Here is a 14339-nt window from a genome sequence, read left to right as displayed (position 1 = left end):
TACCAGGTTTGGCCTCATAACCCGATTCTGAATACAAAGAACTGCCCCACAGGTTGCCAGATTTTTCACCTAGCGTTTAAGCCTGCAGGGGATTTTAAAGCTATAATGAAATTAAATTCCCGTCGCAGAACACGATTCTGAACATGAGGAATTTTCCTGCAGGAGTTTCCAAATCTGTGGTGTTTTTATAGTAAAATATGTTTTTCTATTAAATGGTTGGATGTCTAACTGTGATCCGATCTCACAAGGGATGGAAAAAAAACGATGTGTTTATTACACCAGTTATAGACATGGCAGGCTGTAACCTTACTGCAGCAGCTCATAGCCATGTTTATGATAACACAAACATTTGGTATTACGGATGAAAACTCCGCCCCCTGGCATCCTGCCACGGGCAACCTGAAAGCTAACGAAGGGTTTCACGTATCGCCTTCAGGTGAGGGAGTGCGGAAAACAAACAGCTTGTCATAATTAATGTTGCAGAGAAAAGGAAAGCCGAGAAACACGAGACGAGTGCAGGAGGCCAAAGACAAAGCCGTCCCGTCCCGACCCGTCCCACCGTGTCCTGTCTGGGCTGAGTAACGTTCTTCCTGTCAGAGACTGAAAACCACATAAAAATGAATAATCGTTTAGTAGAGAGAGAGAGAGAGAGTGTGTGTGTGTGTGTGTGTGTGTGTGTGTGTGTGTGTGTGTGTGTGTGTGTGTATATATATACCACCTGGATATTTAATGAGCCTGGGTTTCGTGAACAGCTGGATCACGAAGATGACAGAGCAACCGAGAAACTTCACATCTCATTGGTTATCAAACGAAAGCAGTTCCTCCACATCTTCAGCTCCACACGCTCTCGCCCGGTCAGTGATACCAGATTGGTGAAGGAGTGAAAGAACTGAGTCAGTATCAGGTGTTCATCTCTGAGAGACAGTAATTAACCCTGAGGTGGGGATTTAACACGTAGGCGCGAACGTCTCACCGCATTGTTTTTCAGAACTGGTGCTATAAATCAGTGCAAATGGAAACATATTCCAAACAATTTCATTACACTCTTATCCAGAGCGATTATCTCAAACTGACCAGCTATGAGATTAAGGGACTTGCTCAGGGGCCCAGGAGTGGTGTGGCTGGGATTTGAACTCATAACCTTTTGATCACTAAGCTACCACTTCCCTCGTGATCATCTGACCTCATCCCCATATTCAACCGTATAAGCGTTTCATTTTGTGATTCTTTGACCCACATTGCATTTTTTCACATCCTGTTTATTTGGGTTATGTTAACAATCACCTGACTGAATCATGATGCAAGAAACTGTCAGTTGACCTCGTGCTCGTTTCATCACGTGACTGTTCACATGGAATGATATTTGTGCCAAATCTACGTTCGCTAACTAGAAAAAGACACTCTGAACCTGAAAGCGTGGGCCTTCAGGGAAGTGGTTCAAGTGAAGTTCAGTGTTTAAGATGTTGGTTGCTGATTGTGAAATTTAATTCCAGCACCAACATGCTGCCACTCCTACAATCCTCAGGTGATCAGCATTATATAATGCAATAAATCTAAGCATATATGCCATGGAATTTTCATTTCACTAAACAGGATTGGTGAAGCATTGCCGGAATTACCATTTATGCTATTTTTCGTTCACTATTCTAGAAGAGTCCTTTCATTGGAGCTGGGCTTCGCCGTGCTTTACTCTGATTTCTGGAGATTTCTATGGACAGCTCCTTGATCAGAAAGAACGTTCTGTGTGTATAGTTGTGTATAGTTCATAAACGAGAGAAAAAAAAAAGAAAAAACTATAACCTGAAAGCCTTGGTCTCCTGGAAAGCAGTAGATCAGTATGTAAGATGTTGACTGCTGATTAGAAGGTGGTGAGTTTTAATCCCAGCACCACCAAGCTGCCACTCCTATGCCCTCGAGCAAGGCCCTTAACCCACATCTGCTCAGCATTATATAATGCACTAAATATAAGTTTTTCTGGATTAATAAAAGAAAAGATGTTTTATACTTGTAACATGTATTTTTTTACAGCACAGTGAAATTCTTTCTTCATATATCTCAGTGATGTTAGGAAGCTGGGGTCAGAGCTCAGGGTCAGCCATGATACAGCACCTCTGGAGCACAGAGGCTTAAGAGTCTTGCTCAAAGGCCTCAAGAGTGGCAGCTTGGCAATACCGGGGTTTGAACCACAGACGTTCCGATTAGTAAACCAGAGTCCAATACAAAGTGTCTCATCTCAAAAACCGAGCGCTCCAACACACCTTCATGTCCTAAATGTAACCCCTGGCTGTTATATTGTAATATTGACATTACAGTGTTACACAACATCAATGTTTACACACTCATGGAAACTATTAACCCCATTTCAACTTCCATAGATGTGTAATCAAGCATGTCTCTGTTCAGACTAGACAGCTGTGTTAAAATGTCAATATGCAAATTAGCTTGTCAAATATAGAAGTTTCCTTTAACCATGTATTACATCTACAGAGGGTTTGAGGAGATCTCCCACCAATAACGTGCAGATAAATTTCACGTTCTTAATAAAAAGAAAACATTCAATGAATAATTTTTTTATTTGGTTTGGCATATGTACAAAACAACATCAGCATAATATTGGGGTTAAAAATAGATGAATACAGCGCAAAGTCACGGTTCAGCTGTCGACTTATCAGAAGCAAGTAAATACAGGACGAACTCATAAACTCATAAACAAGTGACGTTCATTCTGCGTTATTTCAAAATAACTGAAGCTTCTGTGAACATCTGTCAAACCACCTGAAATCTTGGAAATACATGGACTCTGCATCACTGAGAGAAGATGCTCAAATTATCTCCCAAACGTTCACCTGAACCCCAAGGCCCCAGTAGGCGTCGAGTAATTATAGTGGAAGTTATATACATTTACCATAATGAGAGTCCCACATCATCATGGATTCCAAGAATGAAGTCTGTACTGCAAGAGCAATATAAAAAGGACACTGTGCCCCCGTACTAAAGAGGAGAGGGACTATCCAGCTTATTATCAGTGCTCAGTCCAAAATCCAGCATTTCCAATGGTATGGAGGTGCATTAGTGCCTATGGAATGTACATCTGGAAAGGCAAAATCAATACTGAAAGGTATGTACAAGTATTAGAGCAACATATGTTTCAAATGTAAAAAGACATTATTTTGACCTTAAAATGTTACATTTCCAAAGGTTTAAGCATTTGATATGGTTACTTGCTTTTGTTAATTTGCGGTTATGAAGCACCAGCAGGATTAAGCAACAGATCAGTACTCAGTTGAGAATAATTTCATGTTTCTGGAGAAATAAAAACTTCTGGAGGAGGATCTTATGATTTCTTAGCATACCATAGCACCAGAAACTACAGAGACACCCTGTGTTTGTGTGTGTGTGTGTGTGTGTGTGTGTGTGTGTGTGTGTGTTTGTGTGTGTGTGTGTGTGTGTCCCTGCAGACTTCAGCTTCCTCCCAGCTGTACCGGGTGATGTACGGCCGAGTCGCCGCTGCTTGTCAGTTACATATAGAAGCATGATGGAAGCGACCCCGGGGACGAGCCTCTGTTAATTCAATTAGACTGAAAAATGGCGGACTGACCCGCGCCGAGGCCCTGAAGGCACTCGGACATGATTGATCAGACACTCAGTCTCGTCTGAAGTGAGAGTTCGGTCTGTCTGTTTCTTGTCAGCCAGAGGCAGCAATCAGACATGTCACTGCTCCGTACACAATCTTGGATTCGATTTATTTTATTTCAACATTAAATAAATATACATTAACTTTAACTGATGAATTAATACATAAAAATCTGTTCGAAATAAAATAATATACAATTAAATATAATATTTATATTTGTAAAATATATTTGCATTAGTTCCATGATTATATCATAATATAATAATTTTTATTGTTATTAATTATTTATCATAATATTTAAATATTTAAATTAATTATATATATAATGACAATAGGCAATATACAAGTAAAAAAATAAATAAGTCAAGTCAAAGTTAAGAGTTAAGGTGAACGGTATGCATTTAAAAGAATTAAGTAAAATAAAAGGCTAAGAGTTGTCCTAAAATTTCCCTCTCAGTGCAAAATTCACTGAATTGAGAAACATTCATAAAAATGCTAATTTGGCCCAAAAATTTTGCTACGTCTAATCACATAAACAATAGCGAACTCCGCTAGGCATATACAGCTACGTGCATCGCTAAGCATCGTTTTCTCAATGGCACACACCTGCACACACCTGTCAGAATGTAATGTTACCATGACGATGCTAACTGTAGCTACGTGCAGCCAGTGTGCAGTTTTTCTTCCTCATTACGTATTCACTCATTATAAATATTAATCATTATGTTGTTGATTTGAGATTTACAGTTGGTCTTCTGGGGGTAAAATCTGGGGGTGTTTAGTTGGAATGTGAAGATAAAAAGGTGTGTAGTTCGCTCGGAGTTATTGATTATAACGTTGATACGCCTCTGTATAACTTCACATCATCCTCCCCTCGCCTCGAGCCACAGCAAACCTGAAACACTGCCAACATCTAACATCTTCATCCAGCTAACAGTCCTGTCTCACAACCTGCCATGAGGCAGAGAGAAAATATTTACAACCCAAACACTTTATATATAAATCTTTTAAAGGCAGTTAAATGAAAATAAAGAAGTCGTGATATGTTTCAGCGTAAAAACAGGGTTTCTGTTTAATGCTAACACACAGGCTGTTGCTAGCGGGATACATTCCCCTCATATTGTTTATATATTATGTTTGTAGTGAGTAGAAAGGAGTGTAGCGCTAACAACCTGCTAACATTTTTGCTACTTAGTAACTGACTAACAAACAGCTAACAATTTAGCTAACAATCTGATAGCTAACAACTTTGCTAACAACTCGGCTAACAGCTTAACAACACAGCTAATAATGCTATTTCTGACTGAGGTAACTCTGAGTTCTGGAGCACTGGGGTGAAGAAAGACTGGGGTAAACTGGATGCAGCGTTATTCATGTGTGTGTTGTCATGTTGTTCTTAGCAAGCTCCGCCCCTTTACAAGATAGAGTGCTGGGGTCCAGTGTACAGTGTTCCACACTTCACATCCAACAATGTATGGGCTCGTTTTGGAAACTGAGACACAGTCAGAGAGCTAGGGTGCTAAAGAGCTGGAGAAGCAGGAGCTTCAGGAGCTAGGGGAGCTTCAGGAGCTGGAGGAGCTTCAGGAGCTGGAGGAGCTTCAGGAGCTAGGGGAGCTTCAGGAGCTAGGGGACCTTCAGGAGCTGGAGGAGCTTCAGGAGCTGAAGAACTGGAGGAGCTGAAGGAGAGAAAGAGCTGGAATGCTGGAGACCTGGAGGAGCAGCAGGAGCTGTAGATCTGGAATGCTGGAAAGCTGGCAAGCTGGAGGAGCTGGAGGAGCTGCAGAAGCTGGTGAGTTGGAGTAGCTGTCAAAATGGAGAAGCAACAGGAGCTGAAAGATATATAAAGCTGGAGGTGCTGGAAAGCTGAAGGAGCAGGAAAGCTGAAGGTTCTGGAAAGCTGGAGGAGCAGTATGTGCTGAAGGATATTGAGAGCTGAAGGAGCAGGAAAGTTGAAGTTTCTGGAAAGCTGGAGGAGCGGTATGTGCTGAAGGATATTGAGATCTGAAGGAGCGGGAAGCCGGAGGATTGGTAGAAGCTGAAAAGCTTGAGGGGCAGGAGCTGGAGGAGGAACATGACCTGGAAAGTTGGAGAATCTACCAAGAGCAGAAGAAAATGAATGTGCTGGAGGAGTGGGAGATCAAGCAATTCCTAATTTCCCATTATTATAAGACCGTCCATGTTTTTGTGTTGCACTAAAAGTTTGCTCATTTGTTTGTTCACACCTGGTCCTGTTGCTAAAGATGTGACATTTTTTAGTTTAATATATAACGTAGCATTAATGAGACGCCTCCTGACACTTGATCCAGTGATCCAAATATAGTAATGAGTGAATTAAATATGCTGAAGAAAAAGCAAATCCAAAGTCCTGGAGAAGGTTTGGTGCTTGGCCCTCTAAAGGGAGATGTGAGAACATCTCATGAGAGTTTAATGGATCATCGTCTGTGTTTCAGGAAATGTTTCTTCTTCACATAATTTCCACGACACATGAGTCGGAAATTCCTTGTTGTAAAACTGTTTGTGATTCTCATTCTGTTTTTTTCTGAATATTAAATGAAAATGTTCTCAAATAAAGAGGAAGAGAAACCCAGACCCTCGCCAGGTGTTGATTCATTCACCCAAAACTTCAGAACTCCGAGAGTAACACAGCTTCATATATTATTAACAGCTGATTTGGAAAGGACTTGAAGAGAGGAACGTCTGCAGAATGGAGAGAACCTAAAGTTCTGAGTGTTAGGCTTCATCCTCACAGTTTTCTCCATCAAGCTTTTACAGCTTATTAACTGAGAGAGAGAAAGAGACAAATGAGCAGAGGAGAGGAGTGGAGAGGAAAAATGGAGAGGAGAGGAGAGGAGAGGAGAGGAGAGGAGAGGAGAGGAGAGGAGATAAGGGGATAAATAAAGAAGATAAAAAATGAGAGGATAAATGAAGAGGAGAGGAGAGGAGAAATAAAGAGGTGAGGAAAGGAGAGGAGAGGACAGAAGAGGATAAATGAAGAGGAGAGGAAATGAGTGGATAAATGGGAGAGAAGAGGAGATGAGAAGATAAAAGAAGAGAGGAAATGAGACGATAAATGAAAAGGAGAGGAAATGAAAGGATCAATGAAAGAGGAGAGGAGAGGAGAGGAAAAATGGAGGAGGAGAGGAGAAGATCAAAGAAGAGAGGAAATGAGATGATAAATGAAGAGGAGAGGAAATGAGAGGATAAATGAAAGAGGAGAGGAGAGGATAGGAGAAGAGAGGAAATGAGAGGATTAATGAAGAGAAAAGGAGAGGAGAGGAAATGAGAGGATAAATGGAAGAGGAGAGGAGAGAAAATGAGAGGATAAATGAAGGAGGAGAGGAGAGGACAGGAGAGGAGAGGACAAATGAAGAATTGATGAGAAATAGAGGATCTGAAGAAGCTGGAAAGCTGGAGGTGGAGATGAACTGGAATAGCTGGATGATTTGGTGAGCTGGAGAGAAGTGGAAAAGTGTGATAAAGAAGAAAGGAGAGAAGAGAAGAGGAAAGAAGAGAATCACATCACTGACACTTTGAAGTTTTTTTGATCAGACAAACACAGAAAAGACGGAGAGCTGACGACCGCAAGACACGATCATAAAGTAATTACTTAATTAACCAATTAATCAAATCAATCAAATTCCAATTACTGATGAATTAATTGGTAAATTTAATTAAACTGGAATATTAGAATAAATTTGCTGTGGATTATTTTTATTATTGTGTATAAAGAAGTGAAAATCATAATAAAATTACTGTATAAAAATAAAGCTGAAAAATAAACTAGAAAAAAATGTATACATTAAGTTTAAAAACTACAGATGTTTACTGTTTACTAGAATCATAAAGTCTCTAAACGTGTTCTTATTTTATCAGATTATTATTATTATTATTATTATTATTTATTATTATTATTACTGGTTTATTTTTATGTACAGTGTGTTACATAAATAAAATCTCTGTTTATTCATTTCTTTATTAATAAAGTTAAAGAATAGTAAAAAGTTTTGTTAAAAAGCTGTGTGTGTGTGTGTGTGTGTGTGTGTGTGTGTGTGTGTGTGTGTGTGTGTGTGTGTGAATCCTCTAAACAGATGTTTGAATATACTGTATATCTACTATGAATAATAATATAATAATAATAATAAATGTCAATTTATAAACAAAAGAGTTTATATGGGATTTAACCCTGCATTTCTGCATGTGTGTGTGTGTGTGTGTGTGTGTGTGTGTGTGTGTGTGTGTGTGTGTGTGTGTGTGTGTGTGTGTGTGTGTGTGTGTGTGTGTGTTTTAGGCCATATGGAGGGATTTACAGAAGGGAAGATTTGGAAGAGGGGGTGAGAGGTTGGAGCTCTTTCAGACCTTCTGTCACTTAGATCTCCTGGGGTGCACACACACACACACACACACACACACACACACACACACACACACACACACACACACACACACACACACACACAGAGCAAGTGTAGGGTTCTGTCACTTAACCAGGGACAGAGGAGGAGAAGGACGGGAGGTTTCCCAGCGTCTAGTATTTCATCTACAGGAACTCCCCTTTTTCACCAAAATGTTCAACATCTGCTGGAATTCCATTCCGTTAAACACACACACACACACACACACACACACACACACACACACACACACACACACACACATATTTTGGAACTTTTTCAAGCCCTGCAGTCTTTTATTCTGTCTATCTCAACTCTCTGTCTGCTCAAAAGCTCTAACTACATCACTAATAAACAATATTACTGTCATTTTCACACGTGTGCGTTTTCTCCAAAACTGTTACACAACTTTGGAGATACACAATAAGTATAAGGTTAAATGTACAAGACTGTAGCACAAAATGTTCCCTTCATTTGAACTAGGAGACCCAAACATGACAAAGCACCTGTGCACAAAGCAGCTCCATGAAGATCTTCTTTCCATAAGTCGGAGAGGAAGATCTCTTTCTATAGAGCTCCAACCCTATTGAACATCTTTGGGATGAATGTGAAGTTTGACTGCACCCCAGGATCCTCCTCACCTTCTCACCTACATCAATTTTAAATCTCCACAAATCTCCACAATATCTAATGGAACATCTTCCCAGAAGAGTGGAGCTCATTATAACAGCAAATGGAGACTACAGGTGGAACAAGATGTTCGCATCCCAATCTTATGGTCAGGTGTCCACAAAGGGTAAATGCAGGGTACTGGGGGTTATGTAATGTTGAAGTAGGAATTTTAATTGCATTGGCTGAGAAACACATTGTGCCATTAAAGTGTATCTGTGCTACACCTCTACTTATACTGAAGCTGTTGGAGTGAACTTCTGGTGCTGCTTTTCATTCTGGTTCTCATTTAAACCTTTTTCTTCTCTGGTTCATCTACAAGTTCACCTTGTGTCTCGAACCGTTTATGAAAATCTCTTTAATCACTATATAAGTTTTACCACATGCAGAAATCCTCCATGGAGCTCAGGAAGGTCATTAAGAAACGTCTACAATCGCTGCCTCACTCTGGACGGAACTGGAACTGGATGTTGCTATGGTTACAGGGGTTTATAATTGGTGCATTCGTTTAGATTCAACTGACAAACGCAAACTACCAACGCTCTGAACTCACATCTGAACAACTTCTGGCCAATCACAATCCACTATTCACACCTGAACTCCTTTCAGCCAATCACAATCCACTATTCACACCTGAACTCCTTTCAGCCAATCACAATACACTATTCACACCTGAACTCCTTCCAGCCAATCACAATCCACTATTCACACCTGAACTCCTTCCAGCCAATCACAATCCACTACTCACACCTGAACTCCTTCCAGCCAATCACAATCCACTATTCACACCTGAACTCCTTCCAGCCAATCACAATCCACTATTCACACCTGAACTCCTTCCAGCCAATCACAATCCACTATTCACACCTGAACTCCTTTCAGCCAATCACAATACACTATTCACACCTGAACTCCTTCCAGCCAATCACAATCCACTATTCACACCTGAACTCCTTTCAGCCAATCACAATCCACTATTCACACCTGAACTCCTTCCAGCCAATCACAATCCACTATTCACACCTGAACTCCTTCCAGCCAATCACAATCCACTAATTACATTTAAACTCCTTCCAGCCAATCACAATCCACTATTCACACCTGAACTCCTTCCAGCCAATCACAATCCACTAATTACATTTAAACTCCTTCCAGCCAATCACAATCCACTATTCACAATTGAACTCCTTCCAGCCAATCACAATCCACTATTCACACCTGAACCCCTTCTAGCCAATCACAGTCCACTATTCACACCTGAAGTTAAACTCTGAGACACCGAAGTTGGAGTGAAAATGAAAATCATTGGCCGAAAAGCTACAGAGTCTCAATAACGTCTCTCCAAAAAAACGAGTTGTAGAAGTCTGTAAAACCTCAGCGTGGCCGTTAGAAGCAGACAGAAGGAGGAACGACAGATCCTGCCAGCTTATCATGAACATTCTTCCAGCTAATGTTCCTTGTCCCCTCATGCCCTGAGCTGCGGTTTCTTCTGGCCCTCACTGGAGCCATAAATTTAAAAACGTTCTCTATCTCTGTCTCACATGTTGCCTCGTATGCATTTTTTTTTTTTTTTTTAAAGCTATTTGAGGCCTGGGAGATGCACAACAATCTCTCACACCAACTTCCTGTTTTGTGGGCACACACACACACACACACACACAGACACAAACACAGACGTACACACTCTCACAGTACATCGTGTGACTTTTCAAATTTCTCACAAGTGAACAAAAAAAAACACACATGATGCTTTCTGAAAGCTAAGACACACCAGCTTTATCTGGAAATTCGCGTTATGCAACCAAGAAACTTTCCCAAATGCCATAAAAATGCTAATGCATGTTTTTCCATATTATTAATAATATTATTATTATAATGCAGGATATTTGGACATGCCTGCTGGGAAAGTTTTCAGAATCGTGTTCCATTACGGAAATTTTTATTTGATCAAAAAATCCCTTGCCGGTTTAAATGCTAGTCAACTGAACAACCTGGACACCTCTGAGATGGTTCCTCGTACTCAGAAACCAGGTAAACGGTGGTCTGGTCTCCAAACTGTACTACTAAACATCACATCTGAATGCTGTACAGGTTGGATTAGACCGTGTAACTAGTTTTCTGTGTAGTTTGCTAGCTAACTAACTCACTGCTAACAGGTTAGCAAGCAGTAGCTAGTTCAATTTCTTGGAACTGTTTCTAACTATTTTTAAGCATTAAAACCATATAAAGGCTGTTTAAGACTGTATTAAAACATCTAAGAGTTAGCCTGCTGGTAAATCATGTTACAGAGGTTGACAAAGAACAATAAAAACAAGGAAAGACGAATGAAAGGATATTGCTGAGCAACCGGGAAGTTATTACTAAAAAATACTAAGGCCTGCTGTTTTTTAGCGCATCAGCATAGCGTGTTTATGACAGAAATGTCAACATTTACCTCAGATGTGTTAAAAGATTTGCAAGAAAAGGCTCATGACTAGCTAAAATGGCCCTTTAGCTACATTTAGCATGGAATGCTAGCTTGACTATATTTGTTCCAGTGTATTGAGTAACAACTGTGTCCTCTGAGAGGTTCTTGTGAATCGCTACAGTAAGTAGCTGATTAGCATACAGACTCTTAACTACTGAACAGGCAACAATAGCTAAAGGTTTTGTGTTTCCTTTATTCTCTTTTGAGTCTGAGTACGTCACGCTGTTTCTTCAGTGAACGCTGCTTACAAAACTCAATCTTAATTAAGAACACTTCTCTCAAGTGTACTCGAACACTAGCGTTTGGGAAACTGGATTATCCAATTAGCCCTAAAGACTGAATCGCGCTAATCTTGTAAGTGTCCTTGCTAATATAAAGGACTGCCACTGGGTATTTTGTGTCATAACGAAGCCTAAGAGCTTTCACTCAGTCTCTGAGTTCATGCTAAATACCCAAACAGGAAGTATTTATCAAAGAACAACACCAAGGATTAGCCAAGGATTAACTAAAGTGTTCTAGTAAACAGCATGCTGATGAACGTGCTTCTTCAGAGATCCATCTAGAGCTGGAGTCATTTAAACCAGGGGTTTACACCAGTCCACGACCAGTACCGGGCCGCACAGCAAGAAAAAATATATATGTGATTTCCATTTAATTGTTTTTTGCAGTGTTTTATTTTTAAAGTCGACAGTTTCCAAGTGAGCCAATGTGCTTGTTTCCGTCCCCTCTTTTTATTTCTACACATCTATAAATGAAACTCACACTAAATGTTCATTAGGGTGAATTGAGTTACATTTTCATTATAAATGTAATAATTACATTAATAAATAACTCATATAACTATATGTTTAATAATGATTAAATATGTAGATTATTTTGTTTCGCATGTTGTCCAGGCAGCCATTTAGAAAGACATCCAGAGAGTCATCCAATAAAGTATGCAGAGAATCATCCAGACTCATGTAGAGATTCATCCAGAGAGTCTTCCAGAAAGACATCAAGAAAGTCATCAAGAAAGTCGTCCAGAAGAACATCTATAAAAGCATTGAGAAAGACATCAATAAAGACAACAAGAAAGACATCAAGAAAGTCATCCAGGCAGACATCCAGAAAGACGTCAAGAATTACATTCAGAGAGCCGTCCAGAAAGACATCCAGAAAGACGTCAAGAATTACATTCAGAGAGTCGTCCAGAAAGACATCCAGAAAGACGTCAAAGAATTACATTCAGAGAGTCGTCCAGAAAAACATCTAGAAAGACGTCAAGTCAAGTCAAGTCAAGTCAAGTTTATTTGTATAGCGCTTTTCACAACAGACATTGTCTCAAAGCAGCTTTACAGAAAACAACAGTGAAGGTGAATGGTGTGCGTTTGTCCCTGATGAGCAGCCGTGGCGACAGTGGCAAGGAAAAACTCCCTTAGATGATATGAGGAAGAAACCTTGAGAGGAACCAGACTCAAAGGGGAACCCATCCTCATATGGGTGACATCAAAAGTTTGGTCATAAATCTTTCAACAATACAGAACAATTTGTGATCATCATAGATCCAGCATCAGCTTCTCCATGCCAGGGCCTTTAAACACTCGGCATCTACTTCTCCATGATCATCCATAGGTCCATAATCTTCACGAGGTGGGACGTGACTTCACGAGGTGGGACGTGAATGACGTCAAGAATTACATTCAGAGAGTCGTCCAGAAAGACATCTAGAAAGACGTCAAGAATTACATTCAGAGAGTCGTCCAGAAAGACATCTAGAAAGACGTCAAGAATTACATTCAGAGAGTCGTCCAGAAAGACATCCGGAAAGACATCAAAGAATTACATTCAGAGAGTCGTCCAGAAAGACATCTAGAAAGACGTCAAGAATTACATTCAGAGTCGTCCAGAAAGACATCTAGAAAGACATTCAGAACGACATCCAGAGAGTCATTAACACTTTTGAAGAGTCACATGACACAACACTTCCCAACCCTTATTTTGCATCACAGACGAGTTTCATGCAGTTTTACATATGCTTTAAATACATGAATGCACGTGACGATCTACACATCCCCCACCCACAGCAGACCCCAGAACAGTATATCGTCACGTGCATTAACGTGTATATTATATTAATGTTATTGTATAATTGTATAATGAATGTAATGAATAAATCTATAATTAGAATGTAACTCACGTTGATTCAGAATCAGTGCGTGCTACGTTTATTCACGAGACTGCTGAAGACAATAAAATGGAAATAAAAGACAAATGAAAGCGTGTTTATTGGTTGGTGTAGGCTGGTGAACTGCCCCTTAAAACTCACTAATACGTGTTAAAGTCTTTATTCACTGTTTATTTCTCTTCACTTGTCTGGATTAGTGTTCGAGTTCTAATGCACATGTTCACATGGACTGTTTCACAACAAAACCAAAGAAAATATGTGTGAAACAAAGTGTGAAATATGAAAATGTGCGTGTGTGTGTGTGTGTGTGTGTGTGTGTGTGTGTGTGTGTGTGTGTGTGTGTGTGAGAGAGAGAGATTCGTGACTAACATCACATACTAACACGCATTTATTTCTCACTGATCAAGTCCGAACACAGCTGCATTCCTGCAGCATCACACTTTGTGGTTGAAAGAAAACTATGGAGGACCACCGCAGTTACTGACGCAGCCACACACACACACACACACACACACACACACACACACACAGATATTTAGCCAAGGTATTAATTTAACCATATGTTTATCAAACCTGCAATTAATATATACAGGTAAATTATAACCCTGCATTCACTTCACTTACACGTGCGATCAAAAGTATTCAGACACCCGACACAAATGCGGTTCTTCCGCAAAATTTTCTTGTCTTCAGATGCAGTAGCATTAACTTAAACTAGGAGACGCAAACCTGTTCCCTGTGCACAAAGCAAAAGATCTGCTTTTCATAGGTTGCAGTGAAAGATCTCCTGCAATAGAGCTCAAACCCTATTAAACCCTATTGAACCTCCACACCTTCTCACCTGCATCAGGACCTGTTTTTAATAAAACCCTAGTAGCTGAATACATCTCCACAAAATCTAGTGGAACATCTTCCCAGAAGAGTGGAGCTCATTAGAACAGCAAATGGAGACTAAGTGTGGAACAGGATGTTCAGAAAGATTCACATGACAATCTTGTGGTCTTACTGACC

At 40.1% G+C, this 14339-nt stretch overlaps 1 long non-coding RNA gene across 1 annotated transcript in view; it reads left to right on the top strand.

Moving 5' to 3' along the window:
* Positions 1-369: 369 nt before the first annotated feature.
* Positions 370-14339, top strand: part of LOC310723329 — a 26968-nt gene continuing 12998 nt past the window's right edge. The window contains exon 1 of the long non-coding RNA XR_014532639.1: positions 370-673. This is a non-coding gene — a long non-coding RNA (uncharacterized lncRNA). The remainder of the gene's footprint in view (positions 674-14339) is intronic.

Source organism: Silurus aristotelis (genome assembly GCF_946808225.1).
Source record: "Silurus aristotelis genome assembly, chromosome: 3".
In the NCBI taxonomy this organism is placed as follows: Eukaryota; Metazoa; Chordata; class Actinopteri; order Siluriformes; family Siluridae; genus Silurus; species Silurus aristotelis.
This window is presented reverse-complemented; position numbering and strand designations above follow the sequence as displayed.